We start from the raw sequence: 24,258 nt of genomic DNA, 5'->3' as shown, positions 1-24,258 counted from the left end.
CTCTGTGCCCAGGTAGCCCTTGCTCAGGTCCCCTATGCCCAGGTGGCTCCATACCTGATTAATTGCATACTCAGGTGCACCGGTGCCTGCGTGGCCCTTGCCCAGGGCCCCTGTACCCACATCCATCTCTCCCCGTGCTCAGGTACACCTGTGTCTGGGTAGCCTTTGCCCAGGACCCCTATGCCCAGGTGGCTCCACATCAAGTAGCCCCGTGGTCTGGTTAACTTGTGCCTGGGTAGCCCTTGCCCAGGGCCCCGGTACCCAGGTGGGCCCACACCCACCTAACCCCATGCTCAGGTAGACCTGTGCCCAGGTAGCTTTTGCCCAGGTCTCCTGTGCCCACGTGGCCCCACACCCACCTAGCCCAGTGCTCAGGTGGACCTGTGCCTTGGCAACCTTGTGCCCAGGTAGCCCTTGCCCAGAGCACCGTGCCCAGGTGGCCTCATACCTGGTTAACCCCATACTCAGGTGGACCGGTGCCTGGGTAGCCCTTGCCTAGAGCCCTTGTGCCCAGGTGGCCCCACACCAAGCCAGCCCCATGCTCTGGTGGACTTGTGCCTGGGTAGCCTTGCCCAGGGCCCCTGTACCCAGGTGAGCCCCCACCAAACTAGCCCTATGCTCAGGTAGACCTGTGCCTGGGTAGCCTTTGCCCAGGTCTCCAGTGTCCAGGTGGCCCCACACCCACCTAGCCCAGTGCTCAGGTGACCTGTGCCTGGGTACCCTTGTGCCCAGGTAGCCTTTGCCCAGAGCTCCTGTGTTCGGGTTGCCCTACACCCAGGTTCCTGCACCCCAGTGGGAACCAGGAGCTTGCACTGTTGGGTGCAGATACAGGCACCTGTCAGCTCCACTTGCTGCTTCTTTTTTGCTAATTACCCAGATGTGTTCACATAAGTTAACACCTTTGACATCTTGAGTTGATACTCTCTCCTGGGCGTCAGTAATTTCTGAGCAAAGAACATGGTCATGGACCTCCTCTGAGATGTGATCCTCTCTTCCTTTTCCGTCCCAGACCCAGTTCTCACTGTAACAGCACATGTACATAAAAGCATGTGCGCGCGCGCACACACACACACGCGCGCACACGCTCATGTCCTTTCCTCCCCTCTTCCCCTTCCTTACATGCGACAGCCAGGTAAGAATATCTTCAGGTTGGTGTACAGTTATAATTAATCTCCTTGGATTCTAGTAACCCTGTGGGTTCAGAGATCATTCACTGGAACAGGTTACTTTCCAAATAGCAGCCATGTGTATACTTAAAGATGCTTGGCCAACTTTGTTTTTCTAATTTTCTTACTTGTTATGAATTTTAAATATTTTGATATTTCCTTCATTACCTTTTGCTTTGGGTAGTTAAGTGGAAGGTGATGTTTCAGTTACAGAGCTTGGAATTTCCTCTGCAAAGCCAGGGATGTTTATATGTTCTTCCTGCAGACTGGTTAGTGGATGTCACTTTTAACCTGAACATTCAAGAATGGTAGAAATCAAAGCTTATGGACAGGGCTATTTGTATTCTGTAGTGACTACTGTGCATTTTTTCAAAACAAAATAGAAATCACTATCATTTTTTCTTATTAGAGCTTTAGCCAAATCTTCTGAGCGGAGTTTAATTATTACAGGTTTATACAGTGTGTTAATATGAGGGTTGGCTGCACTCAAATGCCTGTTGAGTCAACAAGAATGTAGAAAACAAGTTGTTTCTCTAATCCTGTAGAGAAACCTGTGCTGAATCTCACACAGTGTGAGTGAATATATAGGCAAATGAATAATAATAATAATGTGTTATACATTAGCTGTATAAGAGTACTTTGAAAAGTTCGTGGAAAAATAGAGTTAAAAGATAATGTGAACTTTTCCATGAACTTTTTGAAGTGCCCTTCTATTTGCTTCTCATTTCTCAGTCCTCTGAAGTGGGAACACGGGGCATTCTCTGAAAATGCGGTGCTCATTGTGTGAGCTCCGTTGGGTTTTTCTACCAGTTTGTTGTATAAAAACTGGTCAAACAAATTGTGACCCTGGTTGGATTTTTTGAAGTTTAATTCTTGTTTTTTTAATTTTTTTTTTTTTTTTTTTTAATCTATAGATTTTACTGGTTGTTTTCCAGTAAATACTACAACTACTTTTTGGAGCTCACATTGGATAAAATATTGGGCTAGCACTATCATTTTTTTTTTTTTTCACTATGAAGAGAAATACTTCCAATATTTGGAAAAGCTCCTGGGCCTTACTCCTACCCACCCTAATGGCAGTCAGAGGATTCCTAAGAAGCTAATCCAGTGGTGCTTTTAAAGTGAAGATATGGGAAGGATCAAATTGTTTTCACTATAAATTGGAACTTACCCTTTTTTTTTCCTTGTCAGGTTCATTAAATTTTAGAGACCGCTATTTACTTCTTAAAGACATTGTATATATTTTTTATATTAACTTATTTTTTGAGAAATTTGATATATACCTCAGATGGTTCTATAACAAGATACCGCGTATATCGTTGAACTTAAGAAAAAGTTGACATTAGAATAAATAGAATATTGTAGCTTATTTATAGGGGAGAGAAATTTATGGCATAGAATTGATATGAAACATTGAAGAGCTTGGTAGGGCTACAGAGGTTACTTTTTGTAATCTCAAAGGACAGTATCTTTCTACCTAAAAAGACAGACTTTTCCATCATCGCAGGCACCTTTTATGCTCTCGTGTAGCAATAAATTACTGATTCATGGATATTCCTTAGGAGAGAGACCACATTACATTGATTTAACTACCTGATTTGTAGGGTTTGGCTAAGGCCTTTGAAACAGCTCTTCAGAAAAGAAACTGGGCATTTTGAATCCTATATTTTGATCTGCAACATGCCTTTCTTTTCTTACAAAATACATACAACTTCAAAAAACACTTGCCTTTCCTGTTACAAAAAAGATTACTTAGATCTTTAAACATTTATGTTATTTTACGTTCTCGAGAACTTTGATGGGATGACTAGTTAAAACTGATGGAGCAGATAGGCAAAAACCGAGTGACAAGAGATAACAGTAGTTCTCCTAAGAGTCAATCAGCCTGCCGTGGTAGCAAAGTCAGAATTAGAATTCAGCTCTCTGTGACTATTCCAGTAAATTCCAGTTGTGCAGTAATTTTACCTGAAAAAATTTTTGACATCCTAAGAGTCAATCAGCCTGCCGTGGTAGCAAAGTCAGAATTAGAATTCAGCTCTCTGTGACTATTCCAGTAAATTCCAGTTGTGCAGTAATTTTACCTGAAAAAAATTTTGACATCCTTCTGGATCTAGATATAACTTGCGTTATTCAATTAACTGGAAGAAACTTATTTTTTTCAGAATCATCTTTTGTTGGTTGAGTGTTGCTATCTATTCCTTTGGAAAGCTCTGATCATCACAATACTTTTATCTCCGATTAAGATATGGTCCCCAGGAGCAGCCCTGTTACTGACTTAAAATAGTAGCAACGTTGTGAGTAACAGTAAGTCATGGAAAATATGTTACAACGCTAGATGTGAACCCTCAGTTGAGAAAGTGACATCACATTGATAGAAAGTGCACTTTTGGAGTTCACAGAGAGCTATTTTTTTTTTAAATTAGAAAAGAGAAGAGTTGAAAGGGCATATAATTGAAGTTTATAAAAATTGACATTTCCAAACACAAAGTAGAGTCAGAGAGCTTAGAAGCCATCCTGTAGGAAAACTGAATCGTGCTTCATAATTAAACATGCAAACCTCAAGTACTGTACGGACCAAAACAGAATTTTGCTCAGAAAGCATTTAGATGACATAAATAGGAGAAGCTCAGGCAGAATCTGTGACCAAGCATCTTTGAAAGATTCGCTTCGTGAAGGTAACTGTGCTGTCGGTGTCGGTGCCTTCTTGAGATGCTCCTTGATTGTGTGGCTGAGTGCCAGAGTGATCACAGATATTTGAACACAGCTTTAATGCAGAAACAACCAGGAGCCCATTTACTACTGTTTATCTACATATCATGAAGTGAAAACTAATTTGATCACCCTTGTTTTAGACAATTGCTTGTTATGCTGACATCTGTCACGTCAAATCCATATGCTACTGCTTATCTTTGGTTACTTATGGTAACTTAATAGGCAGGAGACCCCCAAGTTGTAGATGCAGTCGTATAAAATCGCAAGTATTTGACTGTTTTTGACCAACAAAAAGACAACTTCTGTTGCTCAAATTAATAGGATAGAAACAGTGTTTGGAACAAGTGCTGTAATATCATATGCAGTTTGAAGACTTAAGGAGAGTCTTAACAAGAAAAACATAGGGTCAAGGGAAGGAAAGTTAATTACAGTAAGAAATGGATGCACCTTCAGAAAGTCTCCCTTTTCCTCTGTTTCTGGGCCTGCTGCCTCCTTGCGGCCACTGCTCCTGGACCCATGGTCTCGTCTTCTATGTTAGTTAATTACACTCAGGCTTTTGACCACAGCATGTTAGCTGAACGTGAGCTTTGAGACTGCGCAGTTGTCCATGCTGGTGAGGGGTCCGCGAGGGGGCCTGACCGCTGTCAGGCAGCCAAGCAAAAAGGTTAAGCAGCTGTTCTTGTTCTTTTTCATGGAGCACAGACAGTAGTTAGAGCAGCTTAGGGAGAGGATGCTTCACACCTGTTGGAACAGGAGTGAGGGCCGAGCCCGTGTCGCACTTGGTAGAGTGCTGCGCTGGCAGCGCGGCAACGCTCCTGCCGCGGGTTCGGATCCTATATAGGACTGACCGGTGCACTCACTGGCTGAGTGCCGGTCACGAAAAAACGACAAAAAAAAAAAAAAAGAAAAAGAAACTCTAGAACAGGAGTGAGGTGAACGTGGCTGACGAAAGGAGGACTGCGGAGTGTGGGGTGGTGGGGTGTGTGCATGTGGCGGCTGCGGCTGCAGGGCATGGGGAGGCTTTTCCCTGTTGCTCGTTCTTGGGTTGTCTTCAGTGTAGAGCAGGAGGAGTGCTGAGGGACACATGCTGCTTGCTGTCCATGTCGCTGCTGGGAGACACTCTGTGGGCAGGCCCTCCAGGAACGAAGTCGGCTCTGGGAAGCGTGTCATTTGCACACAGTGCTGTGTCATTGGTCCCAGCAGAGGCTAAAAATGATACAACACAGAAGGGGGTCGTGGACCACGGAGGCGAGAAAATAAAGTGAGAGTGAGGGTTGCTCAGAGTCCAGTTGGGAGATGAGAGTCCGGCGCGACCCGCCCTAAGGTGAGGAGGCAGTGCGCCGTCTGGCCAGCGCCAGGCCCCCGGCTCCTGGGGGTGTTCTCCCTCACTCGAAATGAGCCAGCGAACACCAGAGAACAAAACCAGAGTGGGGCCCGGCAGGATAGGAAGCCTGCATGGCAGAGACGGGGCTTCTGCGAGAGCAGGCCTGTCACAGGTTGTGGAAGGGTGGCTGTGATACCCGGACAGGTTAAGCAGGACGTGAGTGGTGCAGACACTCTTAAGGGTTTTCTGCGGTGCTGAGCACCCAGGAATTTATTTAGTTGGGAAGAAAGAAAGAGTGGAAAAACCCTCATGTTTAATTCTTATTCAGTATAAGAATGCAGCAGTGTTCCTTCAGAGCTACTCGGATGCACGTGACGGTCCCGGGTGGAGTGCCCAGTGGTGTGGTCAGCATCTTAGCGACCTGGACGTGCCCCCCCCTCGTTCCCCACCCACACCAACTGTGCCTGTGGTCAAAGGGCGCTGCGGCTCTGCGTGTGCCTCCCGAGTCACCAGAGGGAGAGTGCGTGACTTGAGAATGGTGTCTTCTGAGGACATTTCACCATATTCTGATTCTTTAAACATCGATTATCCCTGTGTGTCGTGCATGCTGATGTTTGATGTTTGCCCCACTTGACCTCCAGAATGAATTTATTGCACTGAAAAACTCTGGAGTCTGGAGATTATACTCTTAGGATTTTCTTCCTATCACTGAGAAACACTTATGGATGGGATGTACGACTCAGTATTGTAAAACAAACATCATGTAGAATTTTGGTTTGCTAGGAAAATTCAAACACTGGATTTATTTCCTCTCTCTTTGTGTTTGACACAAGGTAGAATCACAGAATTTTAGAGGTGGGAGGGAATTAAGAGATGTCTAGTCTGTCCTCCCATTTTATCAGTGAGGAAACTGAGGCACAGGGCAATTTCATCATTTGCCCAGTGCTCTATGTATGGTGTGTGTTGCTGAAAGACAGTGTGATTGGTGGAGGGCGTGTGAGCTTGGGTTCAGACACCTGGATTTTAATTCTTCTTTTGCCTCTAAGTGTGGCGTTCTTAAGTTGTTTAGCACTCATGAGGCTCCACGGTGCTCAGTTGCAACATGAAACACAGCCCTTCTTGTTGGTACTAGAGCTGGTGCTGGAGCTGGGATCCCCAGTGTCCAGTTCCAGCCTAGGCAAGGCACCCTGTCAGGCTTTTCCGTGAGGGACAGAAGCATGTGGTCCCAGGATGGCTCATATCTTGAGCCTGCGCCTGTGCCCATGTTGCAGGCAGAGTGAGGTGTTGCCACAGCTGTGCTCATCCTGCAGAAGTCATTCTTCTGCTCGTGGGCTGTGCTGATTTTCTTTCCTGCCATGCAGGCCGTCACTTGGGGTAATCAGTGTTAGTTGAAGGCAAAATTCATGATATTCTTGGATTCCAGTGAAAATGGATGTGCTGCTTTGACAGGTTCTTACTGGATGGAACAGTTTCTCAACCTTTTCCATCTTTGTTTCACATTCTAAATTTATTTCGGTTCTCCTTGCCCTGCTGGATTTAATATTTCCCAATCTGTGATGGTGATGCTCCTTACCAATTTTCAGCTGCTTACCAGCAGTTAAATGTCACCTTTGCTATTTTGTCATGAAGAAGTGGCGCTCTTGGTCCCTTCCAGTTCAGACTGGAGCTTGTGACTTGTTCTTCTGGACTTGAAATGGAAAGGTTCTCTTTGTAGATGTAGCTATCAACAGTGAATAGAAACACCAAATTTAGTTTTCACCCCATTCCCATGAGATGTGGCATTGCACAGTACGAGGTAGGATTGCACCTGGTAAAGAAGTGTCTGCAGAGAGAGGCATCCTGATTTCCGTGCTCCAGTCACGGTGGGGCTTCCAGGTCAGCTTGAGAAGTGTGACTCTGGTGCTGTGCATACCTGGGCAGCCACGGCCATGACTCCCTTCAGGGGTCACATTGTCTTGTCGCAGAGCTGTCCTGGAGACATTTCAGTGATTCTGACTGATGCTTATGCACCTGCCCATATTGATTACACGGTGGTCCTTCTGTATGTGTGCTGAGACCCATCTAACTGCATGCCTTCTTCATACTAATCCCAGCCATTTGTTTGAAGCATCAGATACCGTCTGACATGTTGCTCTTCCATTCAGCCCTTAGCACTCCTCTCTGCAAGTGGGACAGGTTCAGCCTTGTCCACAGCATTCCAGCTGTGTGGCCCAGATGCCTGCTGTCTCCTCTCTGCAGACAGCTCCTTACACCCACCTCCCCCACCCTCATGGTAATCCCTTGCACCACACATGCAGGGAAAGGGGTGATCCTGGCTGGTCTCATTCCTCCCAGTTCCATCTCCTTTCTAGCCTGGACTCATTGCTTTCAGGCAGAGTGACCCTCCCTGTCTCTGGCGCTTCTAGAACACAGGGTACGTCTTCCTGTTTCCCTATGTCTGCCTTGTGTCCTATGCCTCGGGGTGAATTCCAATCTCCTTGAAGGCAGGGACTGTGCATCTTTATCCTGCTGGTGTTCTTGTAGAGGACATTGGCTGCAGCTCCATGTGGATGAACTCTCTCTTCTTCAAAGTCTGCAGTGAGCTGCCTTGAGAAATGCTGTGTTCGGTGCAGGATGATTTTGCATAGGGATGGGTGCTGCTCGTGTCCTGGGAGCAGAACCTTCTGGAGCAGCCACCCACCGTCCTTGCTGCAGCACAATTAGGCTGTACACTCAGCTCTCAGACAGGTGTCGTGTCTTGCTGTTTGATTGATACTGTTCCTGATCAGCATTTCCATAGTGGGTCCACTGAATTATTTAATAAGTTTGGACTTTCTTTTAAATGCTTAAAGCATTTAAGTTTTATTTGATAGGTGTGTTTTTTGGGTACTAGTCTCTGGCACAAGTTCTTAATTTTTCATTTGTAAGTTTAGGTTTTTTATGTTTCTGTTTTTTGGTGTTTCTTAGGTAACTTCCTGTGTACTGGCCCTAATCTGAGACCATTGTTTCATGAGGGGTTGGTAGGCCACTGATAGGGTCCAGTGTTTGCATATACAGTTTGCATACGTCTTTGCATATTAAAATGGATTGTGTTTATAGATTTGTATTCTACTAGAATTTTAAAAAGCAAGGGATATTCATCCCTGGATTAAAGGTTAGACAGTAATAATTTAATTACTGGGATTTTACCTGATTCTGTGTGCATGGTTAATGTAGTAATATTCATTTAAAAGAGGCCTCATCTCCTGCTTTATTTACAAAGGAATCCATTGATTTGAAAGAAGTATTTTCACAGATTAGTAAGACATTTGGCTGTTAGCTGCGAAGTATGTTCCCATAAAGATGTGCCAAATCTGGGTGTTACTCATGTTCTTTAACTAATAATCAATTTCAGCAGTATAAATAAACTGCATTCTAGATTTAATATGATTACTGTTTTAATAGTCTAATTGGCTATTAAAACATATCATATATATATAATTCATTGGTGCCATCTGATGAGTTGGACATTTGATAAAAAATTATACGCAAGCCTGAAACTAACATCTGAAACCTGATGGAGAATGGCTACTGCCTTCAAAATCATACAATCAGGTTGTTTGTATATATAATGATCCAGCAATTGATTCGAATATAAATGTTATTGCAGTAGTTCATTACTTGGACTGGACAGTTGGAGGACATTTTTGATATTGAAATGATGGTTAGGTTTCAAATTTGACTGTTAGTTATCATATTTTCTTTGATTTAAAACAAATCTATAATGTTATCGGTTTTTAAAAAATTGTATACTACATAATTCATGAGAATATGATTTGTTTAGATTATTTTTGTATTAGGCTGGAAAATGGTAGGAATGAAATGGAAGACGGTGTCAAGGCTATGAAGTTGAAATCAAGACAAAAAACCCTTGTGAGCCTCCTGGGCTGGTAGAGAAGTATCAGTAATAGCCTTGAAAATGCAGTTAAATGTGTCATCTGAAGATGACGTGGTAAGTTCCTGAATTTCAGGAGTGAAGGAAGCAGTCTCAGTGCTCTGGCTAGGGAATCTGTGGAAACTCTCAACGGAAGGTTCTGGACAGGTTGTGTGTCACAGCAGCAAGAGAAAGAGCCTCTGCTGTTTCTATGGCGATAGCCTGCACTCCACTTAGAAACAAGTTCTTGATGCTGGTTTGAAACCCCAGTAACAAAAGGACATCGTGTTTGAGAGTTAGGAATAGAGAGAACTGTGTATGCAGAACTGCTCATAACTGAGCAGCACTGGGCAGACATCAGATTCTCAAAAATCTTATTTTAAAAAAACATTTTTATTTGCACCTATTTGTAGGGTAGTGTGTTGTTTCAATACATGTGTATATTGTACAATAATTCACTTACGGTAGACAGCCTGTCCATCTCCTAAACATTTATCTTTGTGGTGATTACATTTAAGATCCTCTTTCCTAGCTATTTAGAAATATACAATATAAAATCATTTGCTTAGTCAGCTTAGAGCACCAGAGTGTATTCTTCTTGCCTGCCTGTAACTTTGTATGGTTAATCCACATTGTGCCTCTTAAATATGAACTGTTCGGTGCATTTATTTCCCATTCTGGTCAGAATTTCTTGTTTTTTTATTCTTGAGTTGAAGATCTTTTTGTCTGGATGTAAAGGTGTAATAACTTGGGGGTGTTGCTGGTGGAGTTTGTGGAAGTCTTCAGCACTGCACCACACCTGTGCATTCGGCTGGGCACTTCTGGAGTGGGGATGAGGAGCTGACCTTCCCTCTGTCCCCTGACCAGCATCATCCCCACCGCATTCCCCGAGCACACAGCTGGCCATGGTCATTCTCCCCGCATCATTTACATCCTCTGGTCTCCCCTCACTCTTCCTATAAGAGTGGCCAGAATAAGGAGACACCTGCACTTGCAGGGCAATTGCTGATGTCAGAACGGTGAATCAGCATCTCCCAAGGCTGTGGCTCTAGGTCCAGCCTCGGGACACCCGTGCTTCTTATCTTTTCTCTGTCCCAGGCCATAGCCACCAGCCACAGGAGATGCAGGGACAGGTAGCTGTGCACCTGCCTTTGCCATCCACACACGCTTGCCTCCTCCTGGGACACCTCAGGACATCTGCTCTGGTTGTGGTCAGAATTTGTCACTTCTCAACTCTTTCTGATACTCTGTGGTAGGATAGGGTCTTCCACGACAAGGCTAGGGAGCCCCAACCCGATCTTCTTGCTTTGGGACTCCTCATCCCCCACCAGACACTCCTGCTCCAGCAGTGATCACAAGAGGCCAAGCTGCCTGCAGTCCAGGGTCTGCTCACCCCAGCTGGGTTCTCTCCTCTTGCTCCTCTCTCCTGAGGTGGCCTCCCTGGCCACTGTGTCAGTCATGGTCATTGGCATGGCTATGGGAGGAGCGGGAGAAGCAGGGACTGACACTTAATGAGTTGGACTCATGCTCCCACCACCATGCTCCATGCACTACTGATTTTAGAGTTCTGTTCATCCTTTAGGAAATCAGTCTTTCATGAACACGTGCTAATTGCAAACAATCCGAATTGTATCCTCACTTCCTCAAGAGTTTAAGTTTATTCACGTGTAAGTGCATATGTGCATATAGACTTTTTTTTTTGTTTTGATAATAAGATCATTTTATTTGCTTTGTTTCTCAGCTTGCTTTTCCCCCTAACACTATGTCTTGGGAATCTTCCCATGTTGGTTGGGGCATCACTGCCTCACTCTTGACTGCTTAAAAGTGTAACATGGTCATAGTTTATTTGCCTGTTGATGGACGTTCAAGTTGTTTGCAGTTTTTCATTACAAACAGTGCTGCGTTAAACGTGCTAGTAGCACAGAGGTCACCAAGAACACTTAGGAACATTTCATGATTGATCTCTAAGTGAAATTGGTAGTTTCAGGGGTTGGCACATTTAGCATTTCCATAGATACTGCCAGTGAGGTTGTAATAATCCTCATGCCCACCAACAGTTTACCAGTGTGTGAGTTTTCCCAAACCCTCGATAATTCTGAGTGTTACACATTTTCTAAAGTTGCCTATCCAAAAGCACAAAAGTGGTATATTTCTATTGCTTTAATTTCCATTTTTCACATTTTTTTTGTGAGAATAAGCCTATTTCCATGTATACAGGCCATTAGTATTTCTAGTGTGACTAACCTGTTCATCCACTTTGCACATTTTTCTATGTGTTGTTTGTCTTTTTCTTATGAATTTATAGGAACTCTATATCTTGTGGATTTGAATCTTACATTATGTGTGTTTTGAAACTTTCTGCTAGTTTCTCATTTGTTCCTTTTTTTATTGTAGAAGTTCTGAAAAGTCAGAATGGCCCATTTTTTCCTTTTTGGTTTTTGGATTTTATATGCAATTAGAAAGGCATTTTCTACCCTCTTAAATTAATTTATTTTTATTGAATAAATGTAGTTTGGTTTATTACATTTGCTTTATTCTACATCGCATTAATTCATGTGGATCTTTGTATGTATTCTTAGGTGTTTTAAAATATTTTCCCTGATATTCACTTTTTCCAATGTCATTTATTCAATAGTTTTTTCTCTACTGATTTGAATTATTAACCTATCCTATACTAAATTTCCAGGTGCTGGATGCTCTACCTATATTTCATGTAAACCTCCAGTGTAACCCAGTGAGGTGTAGGAGTTACTCATCTCAAAATAGAGATGGGAAATCTGAGGTTTATAGAGTTAAAGAAACTTTCTCAAGTTTACTCTAGTAATCAGTGTTGAAACCAGGAAGGGACCCCAACATCAATGCTTATCCTGTGCCGCCACAAGGGTGTGAAGAGGAGGCAGGTGGGAGGATCGGAACTTGAGGATGGGGGTGCTTCTGGAATGGTGCCCATTTTCTCTCCTAGGGTCTCATCTGCCATCCTGGTCTGCCCGTTTGTAGCCCTTTTTCAGGTGTGCTCTGCCCGAAGCCCACCTCAGACAGAAGGATCCTCAAACTGGGGTGTAGAGGGGGGACAACACCACAGCTTGTTCAAAGTATGATGAGAGGATGGATGCCCAGGGCCTAGGATCCTTGCCTGCCCGGAAGGAGCCTCTAGAGATCACAGATATCATCCTCCTTGGGGAATAAACAGCCCCAGGGGCCCCGTCCAGTACAGACGGGTCATTAGGTTGCTTGTGGTTTGGGTTTTTGGAAGGTAACGTGAGCTCCCCACCTTGCTTTTCTGTTTCCCATGGACACATTCCACTCTTCTCAGTAGATTAATGATACTGCTATTCCCTCTTTATGAATAATGCTTATGTGTTTACATCAGCATTTACACTTTTTTGTGTATGTGTCTTACACACAGTATTTCATTCAAATAATGCGTTTGTTTTAGAAGTTAGGTTTGCCAGATTTAGCAAATAAAAATACAGTCTGCCTGGTTAAATTTAGATTTTGAGATAAGTAACTCTAAAACTTTCTTTTAAGTAAAGTGTATGCTCCATGCAATATTTGGGACATGCTTATGCTAAAAAATTATTTGCCGTTTATCTGAAATTCTGTATTTCAGATAGCTGGACGTCCTGTATCTTATCTGGCGAGTGTCTTTTGTGGATAAATCTTTTCCAGTAGGTTATGTTATTTTATGCATGCAGGGAATGTCTGGTCTTGTTGGTGGATTAAAGCAGCTCTGTTTGTTTGCTACTAGATGGAGGATGTTGACTACCAGCAAATGTTAGGTGCATAATTAGCTGAGCAAGAGAAGGGGAGAACCTTCCAGTGGAGTTTGCTTTCTTTCTGCAGTTTACATTTGTTAATTTTTAAACCCAGGTATTGGGTCTTTTGAGGGCCAGAACAGTGCTTGTGGAATGAGAAATTCAAAAGAAAGTGAAAACCGCCTTCCGTCTGTTTGCATGAATAAAAAAAAAAGGGTGACTCGGTATTTTTAACGCGGTTCTATAAAGTTTCTTGAATGAGAGACCTCATATATTTGAGTTCACTGTATAGCATGAAGGAACCTTTATGTTAATTTGACATCTGAAATTCTGTTTAAGTGTCTGAAATATGCTGTAAAGAATAATCACGTAGGGCTCGCCTCTTTAGTGTGTGTGTCGACAGAGCAGGGAGTGTGGCTGGTTTGGAATTCCGTGTCGGTGAACTTCGTGCGAGGCTCCATTGGCATCTGTTACGTTGATATGGTTCCGTCCTGGTTGTCAGTTTCTCTCACGTAGCACTGGCCGAAGCATTTCAGTTACTTTGTGGAACAAGGATAAATGACCAGCAAGATCTGGCACGAGTTGAGGTGTTAATAAAAGACACCAGCCCTGTCATACGCATGGGTATATCTCCTGGTCACTGAGATGTGGGCTGCCCAGATCGAGAGAAATGTTTAGTGATCTCAGTGGCATTTAATCTGTAGCCCTGAAGCAGGTAAGAAAATCAGTCCTAATTGTGATGTGGTTTATTTAGTGGACATATTTCCTCTGGTTCTAAATTGATTTAGTCTGTGTGTGAGCTATACTGTTTAGTTTTGGTTAAAAAAATCCACTAAGTTAATATGTATGAAAAAAATCCATGGCAAATCACCATTCTCTTGGGAATTCCTTGTCCTGTGTTTGAACTGTTGAGGAATTACTGGCATATTGGTTGTAGATTCTCACAGAGCAAATGAAAAAGTCGTAAAAGCAGTGGCCTTCTCCCATTGCTCCAACCCAATAGAATATGCAAAGAGATTGCAAATTTATTTTGAAAGATGCGTCTGTAATTGACGTGGAAGGTTCTGGAAGCTTGTGTTACTTTTGCAATAAGGCCTTCCTGAGTCAGCCGGAGTTTCCGACTTCACCTGAACGTGTCCTGAGGTGAGTCTTGTCTCCTGCCAGCATATGGCCTGTCATGTCTTGTTGCAGAAATGGCATTTGGGGCAGGGTTCTGTCAGCTCCAATTAAGTATTAATGGAACACGTGCAAGGGTTTTGAGCTGTACTTCCCTCTCCAGAGGAATTCCACAGCCCTGCACTGGACCCGTGGAAGTTTTCCTTTCCTAGCTCGTGAACAAACTTGTGGTGGTTTTTCTTCTTGGGGTGCCTGTATGTACCTTCCCTTGGAACGTGATGTCCAGATCTCTTGTGGGAGTCTTGTTTTAATGGGCCTTCAGTAGATTGTGCTAGAGTTCTGGGATCTCAGAGTGTGCCAGTTTAGAGTTGTTCAATGTGACCAGTGCAGGGTCTCCCTGTGAACTCTGGGTGGCAAGATGCTTCAGTATTTAGAGCTGTAGAACTCAGTACGATTTTTTAAAAAATTTTATGTTTTTTTTTTGTATATATTTATGGGGTAAAGAGTTAACTGTTAGCATTTGTGTACAATATGTGATGATCAAATCAATATTATTTGCATGTTTATCATTACAAATCATAATTACTTCTTATGTTCCTTACCCAGTTACTCCCTGTCTCCCCTCCCACTCCTCCTCTCCCACCTCTAGTAACTACAGTTCAGAACTCAGTATGATTTTCAGGTCATGTCCTGTCTTCTTTCATGGGGTAAAACTCAAGGAACCGGTGACATGCATGAATTTTCTTTGCTTTTCCTAAGGATGTGCATAGAGGAAAATTAATTTAGATGGTTTTCCTATTTATTCCAGTGTGTCACATTTTATGACCTGAGATTTGTTCCTAACCTTTCCTGTCCACAGTGTAAAGGGTTTCTGCGTGTCCTTTCCTCTACAGAGCTGGGTTTGGCTCCTTTCTTCTGGGGTCCCCCTGCCGAGGTCACCCTTCCCCTCCTCCTCGCCCCTTGGCCAGTGCCCTCTGTGTATTTGGTCTGTGCTGCAGTGCGTGTTCACAACTCCTTTCCACTGAACGGTGTCTTCTTGGTATCTCCGATTCTCTGCTCTCCATAAATACAGAGTCCCACTTCTCCTGTAACCTTGCGACTGCCTCATAATTACTTAACTTAATCCTGAGATTATACTTGTTTTAACTGTTGCATTGACCTCCATTTCAGAATCCTGTAGTTTGCTTCCAGAAAGTTAGCTCCCAGTCAGTCACATAGTCTCAGGTACACCCTGACTCCAATTGTTCCCCCAGAATCTGGTTGTATTATTAGACAGCCCATTAGAGCTGAGCAGGACCATGGAGATCGTGGGGTTTAACCCTCCCTCCTACAGTTCAGGGCGCGCTGAGGGACAGGCTCGCTTTCGCGCAGATACCTCCGGCGTGGCTGCGCAGAGCCGTCTCCTGGTTTCCCGGGCAGGCCTCCCTCCAGGAGCAGCTGTCTGCCCATGTCCCCTTTGGCTCCTGCTCCTCTATGTCACATAGTGCCTGTAGTGTCTTCCCGATTCTAGGCTACTCCACTAAGAACCACTGTAGTAGTACCGGCATGTATAATAACATGGCTGAATTTGCTGGGATTTTCTTTAAATTGCTCAAGTAGTCATGGACTTATTTAAGCTAAAAATAATAACCATTGATAACCTGGTATATTATTTAAATTCTAAGATTAAAAAAAAAAAAGCCCTTCCCCGAAAATGGCCAAAGTTATGCAATTTGATCCATGCACGAGGCAGAACACCCACGAGGACTTGGGTGCCAGAGCAGAACTGCCATGTAATTCAGATCTGCAGACACTTTTTCAAAAACTTGTCTTTTGTTTGTAAATACATGTTTTGTGGCACTTTGTGAATGTTCTACTGTAGGTAAAATCAAAGAAATGTGATGTGCTCCCGAGATACAGGCCGTCCTTTGCACGGTGTAGAGTGGTACCTTATGTGACGGTGAAGAGGTACGCTGGAGAAAGTTTTATTAGATTTACTTCAGGAGAATGCTCACATACAGCCCTGCCCGTGTGGCTTGGAGAGACCCCAGTGGTTGTAAGTGTGGAGTCTGTGTGCCTGTCCCCTTCACACCAGCCCGCGGTTATCCTGCAGGCTCTCCCGAGAGTGGAGGGAGGGGCCTGGGGCCCACTTGACAAAGGCAGAATTCTCAGGGCACAGATTGTCTTCTGCTCTCCAGCTCTGAGCCAGGGTCCGCCTGGCAGACCAGGATGACACTTGGGGAACTGTGACCTGAAGGTCCCCAACAGTATGGCTCGTCCCCACCCACCAGCACCACCCCATCCCCTTCCTGTTCCCATGCAGCTGAGACCTGGGCCAGGCCATCTGCCCACGGTGGCAAGGAGAGAAGCAGCGAGGCCACCACTTTCCCTGCTCAGGAGACATGTTTGGGGTCCCCTCTCCTCTGTCTTTCGAGGTTTATGACGACCAAACCTGACTTTATGTATGTATGTATGTATGTATGTATGTATGTATGTATGTATGTATGTATGTATGTATGTATTTGACCGGTAAGAGGATTGCAGCCCTCAGCATGGTGTGGTCTGCACCATGCTCAGCCAGTGAGCACTCCGGCCATCCCTATGTAGGATCCGAACCAGTGGCCTTGGCGCTACCAGTGCCACACTCTCCCGAGTGAGCCATGGGGCTGGCCCCAAACCTGACTTTAAACTGTCTCTCGCTCCCTGTTCTGATATGCACCAGCCTGAACTCAGTATGACTTCCTTTCAATTCATTTTTTAAACATTCGTGAGTCGACAGTTGACCCTAAACATAGGTAACATGCAAGGACGGTGTTTCTAATGCACCTGGATCATGGAAAGGAGGCCCAGGCTGCTTTGTGAGGCGGTGACATGTTGTAAACTGTCCATGTCCAGGTGCTCATGTCAGCTCCACAGTCTTCACAGAAAGTCTCCCACCTCTTTGTTCTCGTCCATTCATCTTCTTTTGGGAATAACCAAAATTCGTGATTTATAAAACAAATCCATTTTTTGTCTATTAATATTTTCAAAAGGTGTCATGATCTGTGGACATTTGATTATATTTATCGACATTGTGGATCAAGTACCTGTTTGTGGACTAGTTTGGGAACTTATCTGCTAAGTGTAAAATTTGCTCATAAAAATGCATGTTTACATCTTTACACATAAGATACACACACAGACACATGCACATCTGGAGAATGACAGTCCTCTAACCCATTTTTTAACTTTATATATTATGAGCTTTTTGGTGTCACTGTGTTTACAGCCTCATGTACAATTCTGGACAGAATTCCCACCTTGGGAGCTCAGAAAGTAGGATGTAACTCACTTCTGGCACTTCAGATTTAGGCTCCTGGTATAGGAGTGGCTGTGACTTACAGTATCTTCTCGTGGCAGATGTGTTTATTTGTGAGATGGAGTGAAATACAAGTGGGCCCCCATCCCAGTGGGGTTCTGGCCTTTGCTGGACACCAACTTGGGGCAGACTGACGTCTCTCATTTCTTATCTGGGAAATGGGATGGTTGGACTGGAGGAAGCAGGGGCCCCGCACTCCACCCTGCGGACCCTCCTTCATACTGTCACTTCTTTGCTTGTCCTATGTCTTCATTCACTTAATGGCAAACTGGCTGAGACATTATCTGTGCAGTTTTGGCTCCAAAACTAAATTTGGTACATATTTTAAAGCCATTGTTATTTTTCTCTTGTCTTAGCACTATAGTATAGGTTTCCAAAGAGAAAATAGAGATTATAATTACAATTAAAAAAATGTAATTGCTAAAGGATTTTTGTTTCCACCTTAATTATTTTTTTCCACATTTTGGGCTAATCCAAGAAACACAATCTTCTTTTTCTTATCTTTTAAAATTTTTTTTGTGTGTGTCTCAGGCTAGCTGTCTCCATCAGTGACCTGGGTGAGTTAGGATATGCCATGTGGTACATGAGTGAAGGGTGTTTTGCCTAGTAGTGAAACAATATATGGAGACTCCAAAAGCATGGGAAAGAGCAATTTAAAGAGATTATATTTTACTGACACATTTATTTTACCAAAAAACTTCTTATAATTTAATTTTAAAAATTCACAGTTGCATTTGACCTGTAGGCTGAGAAACCTTTGCAACTTGATCACTAGCAAAAGTATGGATTTTCACATTTAATAGATTACCTTTTGACTGTTTACGTATCATTTGTCTTCAGAGTTGAGATGATGTAAATATTTACAAACTTAGAACTTTCTGAAACTTTTATGCAGAATTTCAATGACAGCAGTAATTTCATAAAGGGAACTGTGTATACTCTTAGGAATAATAAGAAAATCTTTAATGCTGTATTTTCTCTAATTGAAAGCTACCAAGTTAATATAGTTAATTACATCAAAAAGGGAGAAAACAATTTTTTTTAAATTGTATTACTTCTTGGCTTTCAGTAACAAAGACATGTCAGATGTAAACTCTGAAACAGGCTTTTTTGGAGATTACATAATGTGGTATGTTAAAGTTAAAAAACCTGTTCTTGGATTGTACACCTATTTGAATATCTTACAAAGCATGCGTTAGGAAAATTGATGCCTTACTTGCAGATATCCTTGGTAAAAATAAGTCACTAAAGTTTCCAAATGGTGTGAGAGCCGAAGAGTTTTCAGATTTTAAAAGTTCCTCAGGATTCCTGCCATCGTGCTTACGGCTTTGGTTTCCACGTTTTCATGGGTTAATAAAATGTTGAAAGAGCTGGGGGGAGTGTAGAGTAAAACGTTTAAGGCTAAAATTGTGCTCCCAAATCTCTGCCCTTGCCTGGGCTAGGGAGAGCTGTTCTTTGAAGTCAAGAATAAGGGACCAGATGAGCCATTCAGTAGCTGTTGTAGAGTCCAGGCATTCAGAGTTCAAAGGCATCTCACTGAGACCATTTGCCAAGTCTCATTTCAAAACTTTACAACAACCATCACATGGTTGCAGGCCTTGGAGCATTGTGAAAATCTGTTTGTCTCTCCATATTCCAGATCGTCCTGACCCCTGTGTTTTGGAGGTTATTTATGGAGGTCTTTTGGGCTGTGTTTGCTGAGCATGAAAACAGCTGAATATTTCTGCATTTATTTTTCTTTCCTCTTTGTTTGCTTATTAACTAACAACAGCTGTAATTTGAGATGAAAGCCCCTCCACCCCATCCCCCATTTAATTTGGGGGAGGGAGAGTGGAGAAATGGAGGGAATATGAGTTCTTTTATCTTACATCAACGGAGGAAGGAAGCAGTGTTTAAGGAGGGAAATGTGTATTTTCTTTTTTTTTTTTGTCAGTGATGAAGTCTCTCAAAGTTGTACCTCATATGAGACTTTAACCTTAGTCTCAACCACTGTAAAGGATCAGGTGTGTGGAAGATGAGCCTTAGATTTACTATTCAGACATGTTCCAGATGAAATCTAAAAAATTTGAGCTTAGATTAAACTTTATGATTTCACTAACAACCAATATCCCCCTAACAGTAAGTTTGGAGAACTTACACGTCTTTGGGGCTTATTGGAAATTTCTTGACTTTTGATGTTGTCTAGAGCACGTGCAACATTTCAGTGTAGGCTCTGACAGGAACGCATCACGGCATTATCGTGGATTTGGGGAGCATCCCCAACTTTCCTGAGAGGGAGAGAAAGGCCAGGCAGTTCCTTTCCGGGGTGTGGTACAGAAAGGGGGTTCATGCTGGGCACTGGCCCCCTCTTCTAAGGAGGACTAATTGTGGTGCCCAGCTACGGAGCTTTTACCGTCTTCCTAATGTGAGTTGTCCTGCTGCATGGTGGCTTTCATCCCTAAGTTCAGGTTTGTCCTTCGTCTTTCCTTCTGTTTCAGTAAGATTCAGCGATTCCGTACACGGTGCTTGGTGACCTTTATTCAGAACAACTGTCATTTAGTATAGAAGGATATGTTGTTAGAAACAACTTACTCTGTTAGTATGAACTAATGAACTTAATTTCCAGTTATTGAAAACGGTTGCTAACAGTGTATTGACTCATCTGCAAACTGAGCTAATTGGTAGCTGGAGCATCTATGTAAAGCATACCTTTTTCGTAAGGTAGATGCTAACTTTCCTAGAAGCGCTTTGTTAAGGGATTCAGGGCTTTTTTTATGCTTCATGGAAGCTGAGCCTAGCAGACTGTGAGCCTCAGTCAGAAACTCTGAAACGAACTGTTTCCACGATGTGGAACTTGTATTTCTGGTACTCTTTCAGCCAATATCTGTGCAGTCGAAATGGGAAAAATGTAATTTCCAATAAGCTATGACAGGAGCATCCTTTCCTGGGCAGGAGGTAGTTTGGGTCAAATGGCCAAGCAGACGTTTTGTCCTTTCACATGACTTTTCCAAGGACCCTGACCCCTCCACAGAAGCCTCTGCGCTGCAGGACCAGCCCAGCAGAATCCTGGTGGCTTTACCTTTGGAGAGACAGACCTCTGCATCACTTCCACTTGAAGTTGGTCCTTCTGTGCTCATAGCCCTTCGATGAAAAATACATATGTTTACTTAAGTTGTAAAGCAATTGTTCAGAAAAGCACTCTTAGTGGCTGGAAAGTTGGAATTTAGTGAAGTCATTTAGGTGCCACAGCCAAAAGCAGGTTTGCTGTAACTGTTATCAGGGTGAGATAATCATCACATGGGTAAGTTGGTCAGATAATAATTGCAGTTCATATATTCATGCCTTAGAATCTATCAGTTTGGTTCTGTGAGAGCTCCGCTCACCTAGCTCTGAGCTATCCTTTCTTCATGGCAGATCATGCGGTCGATCCACTGTGGTGAGGCATTTCATTTAAGAGTGAGTGTGAGGTGTGTGCGTGGTGTATGTGTGTGCGTGTGTGTGCACTTGTCACTCGATTTAAGAGATAGATTAACAGCCACATCCACTATGTGTTTAATCCCAAATATTTAGTGGGACGTGAATGGCAGGTGTACTTCTATGTCATCCTTCTCATAGATTGTGTCATTTTAAAAAACTTAAGACCTTAATTTAAGATTAAAGTTTAGAATTTACTGGCATCTTTTATCTTTCACATAACTAAATTAGCCTAAGGTGAGATAATTTGATGAGAGGAAAAGTCCTTTAAATAGCTTCACTGCTAAGTAGGTAATAACATTTTCTGGGTGAAGAAAATCTAAGAAAACATTAAAAGAAAAGTTTGATTGATAGTAATAAATAGATTTGAATAGTAGATTGTGGCTCAAATGTTTAACTCTTTTAAAACTTGCCGACTACACGAAAATTGTCTGTGTACATTTGCCATTATCTAAATTGTCAGGTGGTATACACAGTGACAGAATTTTTTCTTGTGGTCAGCTAAATCTTCAGACTGTATATTAAATTTTAGGGATGCAAACTTAAAATAAAAACCCAGATGAGGAAAATCACATTTGGAGTTTAAACTTTAAACAAGATTGCTTTTCAGTGAAATCTTACTTGAGTTCATGTTAGTATGCTATTCAAGAAAAAAGGAAAATGACTTGTTTCAGAATAGTTTTTTTTTTACAACAGCTGGATTGTCAACAATCTATTTGTAATGCTGAAAGCCAAACAATAATGAGTAATTTAGCTTATTTAATGTAAATGTGTAGGAATTGATGTGTATGTATGTACATGTAAATCTTTAAAATTCTGTTAGAAATATAATCTTAAAGTGACTTTTTTCAGAGTAAGGGTAAAAGATCTTGTGGTTTTGATAACATTAGAATTTCTCAAAAAAAAAAAAAAAAAACCCTTTGTTTCAATGTTTAACTTTTTAGAAAAATGTTTCAAAAAATCCCTTGAGCTTTTCAGTAATTATATAAACTGCTTAAATACTGTGTCAGTTTGAGGAAATATCTATCAAAACCTTTTAAATAAGCAGATGTTCACTAGTCCCAAATATATAACAGTTTTGCTGGGACATTTTTGTTGATAAGATTTTGTGAAGATTTTTGCTTGTTCACTGTCATTATTTGTTTACAGGATTCTTTACAGACCTGTTCAGTTTTAGTTTTATACTGTCACACTTAGCCCATGCCAGAGAGGTTAGATTAAGATGACATTTTATAACTTAGCATAAATTTCTGTGGGATTGAACTGTGAGAAGCCAGAGATTTGGGGGTGGGCTGATGCTGAATCACTTGAGAGGATAAAATTGGACCAGTCATCACACGTTCATTTTTTTTTTTTTTTAGAAACGTGCACTTTATTTTATTAATGTAGTAGTAAAAAGTGAGTTTAGTTGGTTTGTTTCATGTATGTGATTATGTTTGAAAACATGGATCCTTTTATTTCTTTAGTCTTAGTATCCTTTTATCGATTTTTTTTCCTGCTCTGCAGATTCAGCGCAAACTCAATAAAAATCCTAGCAATTTATTTTTATTGGTTATACATATTTATGGGGCACAGAGCTGATCATCAGCACCTGTGCCCGAGATGTGATGATCGGATCAATACTATCAGCATGGCCACCACCTCAAATTGAAATTATTCCCCATGCCCCCCCCCAAGCAATCCTAACTCTGTTTCTTCCTCTGCAAGTTCAACGCACCACTGTAGTCTTTCTTTTCTTCCTTCTTTCTCTCTTAGCTCCCACTTATGAGTGAGGATGTGTAGTATTTTTCCTTCTCTGTCTGGCTTATTGCACTTAACATAATTTTCTCCAAGCTCATCCATGTTGCTGCAAATGGCAGACTTTCATTCCTTTTTTATGGCTGAGTAGTATTCCATTGTGTACCACATTTTCTTTATCCAGTCATCCATTGATGGACATTTAGGTTGGTTACATATCTTGGCGATTGTAAATACAGCTGCAGTGAATATAGGAGCACATGTATCTCTATGACATGATAATTTTCATTCCTTTGGGTATATACCTAGCAGTGGGATTGCTGGGTTGTGTGGTAGTTTTATTCATAGTTGTTTGAAGAACCTCCATACTGTTTTCCATAATGGCAGTACCATTGTACAGTCCCACCAACAGTGTAGGATGGCTCCCCTTTCTCTGAATCCTTGCCAACATTTGTTATTCTCAATCTTTAGTTATAGCCAGTCTAACTGGGGTTAGATGATATCTCATTGTGGTTTTGATTTGCATTTCCATCATGATTAGTAAGGTTAAACATTTTTTCATGTACATGTTGGCTATTTGTACGTCTTTCTTTGAAAAATGCCTATTCAGGTCCTTTGCCCATTTTTTAAATTGGGTTATTTGTTTTTTTTTACTGTGTAGTTGTTTGAGTCCTTGTACATTCTAGATATTAACCCCTTGTCAGATGTGTAGTTTGCAAATATTTTCTCCCATTGTGTAGGATGTCTTTTTACTGTGTTGATTGTTTCCTTTGCTGTGCAGAAGCTTTTTAGTTTGATATAATCCCATTTATTTATTTTTTCTTTTGTTGCTTGTGCTTTTGAGGCCTTATTCAAAAAAGTCTTTGCCCAGTCCCACTGAACAAACCTTTACTGGATTTAGTGCTGTAAGGTTAAAGATAAATAATATTCAGTTCTTACTGTTGTGGAACTTACCATCTACCAGAGACAGATACTTTCTATATTTCTATTCAACGTATCTAGAATTTAAGGATAGGACATTGTTTATCCAGAAATCATATGTACTGCATACACACCGACATTGATACACATTACATATTATATGTGCATGAGATATCTGTATATATGTATATAATTTGAAAGTCATGTAGCACAGTTGTGCTGTATAGTGCTGTTCCAGTCAACCATGGCCCCATAGGGTTACAATGGAACTGAAAAATTCTTGTCGCCTAGTGTTGTAACTGTCTTAACATTGGAGTGCAATGCACTCATGTGTTTGTGGTGATGCTGGTGTAAACAGACCCACTGCAAAGTGTGTTGAGCAGGCGTGCCTAGCTTACCCATGGTGACCCTCCCAAAGGCCACTCAGACCTTTAAGATAAAAAGCCAGGCTTTTGACACATTAGGTCTGACCCCAAGTGGAAGGCTTGTTGTCTCTTTCAGAATTCTTGCATTTTAAATGACCCCCCCCAATCCCTATGGCAAAGTAATAGTAAAGCTAGCTAATACTCGCCTAGTGTTTGCTGAGTGCTAGACACATTCCTAGCTGTAAGTTAATTTTCATGACTGTGGGGGTGTTATTATTCTAATTCCCATAGAACAGGTGAGGAAAGTGAGCACAGAGAGACCACATTCATGCACCTAGTGGCCAGTGTAGATAACAGGAAAATTCATCACTTTTTCCATTCATAATACACCTTTGCACAATGACAAAATCACCTAATGACTTATTTCTCAGAACGAATGTATCTTGTTGTTAAGTGACATGTGACTGTGGTAAGACTTAC

At 42.1% G+C, this 24,258-nt stretch overlaps 1 protein-coding gene across 3 annotated transcripts in view; it reads left to right on the top strand.

The window, feature by feature from the left end:
- Positions 1-24,258, top strand: part of ZNF516 (zinc finger protein 516) — a 67,037-nt gene that overhangs the window by 2,096 nt on the left and 40,683 nt on the right. The window lies entirely within an intron of this gene.

The sequence above is a fragment of the Cynocephalus volans genome, chromosome 13, assembly GCF_027409185.1.
Source record: "Cynocephalus volans isolate mCynVol1 chromosome 13, mCynVol1.pri, whole genome shotgun sequence".
Lineage (NCBI taxonomy): Eukaryota > Metazoa > Chordata > Mammalia > Dermoptera > Cynocephalidae > Cynocephalus > Cynocephalus volans.
Note: the sequence above shows the minus strand (reverse complement) of the source record. Positions and strands in the feature narration are given on the sequence as shown.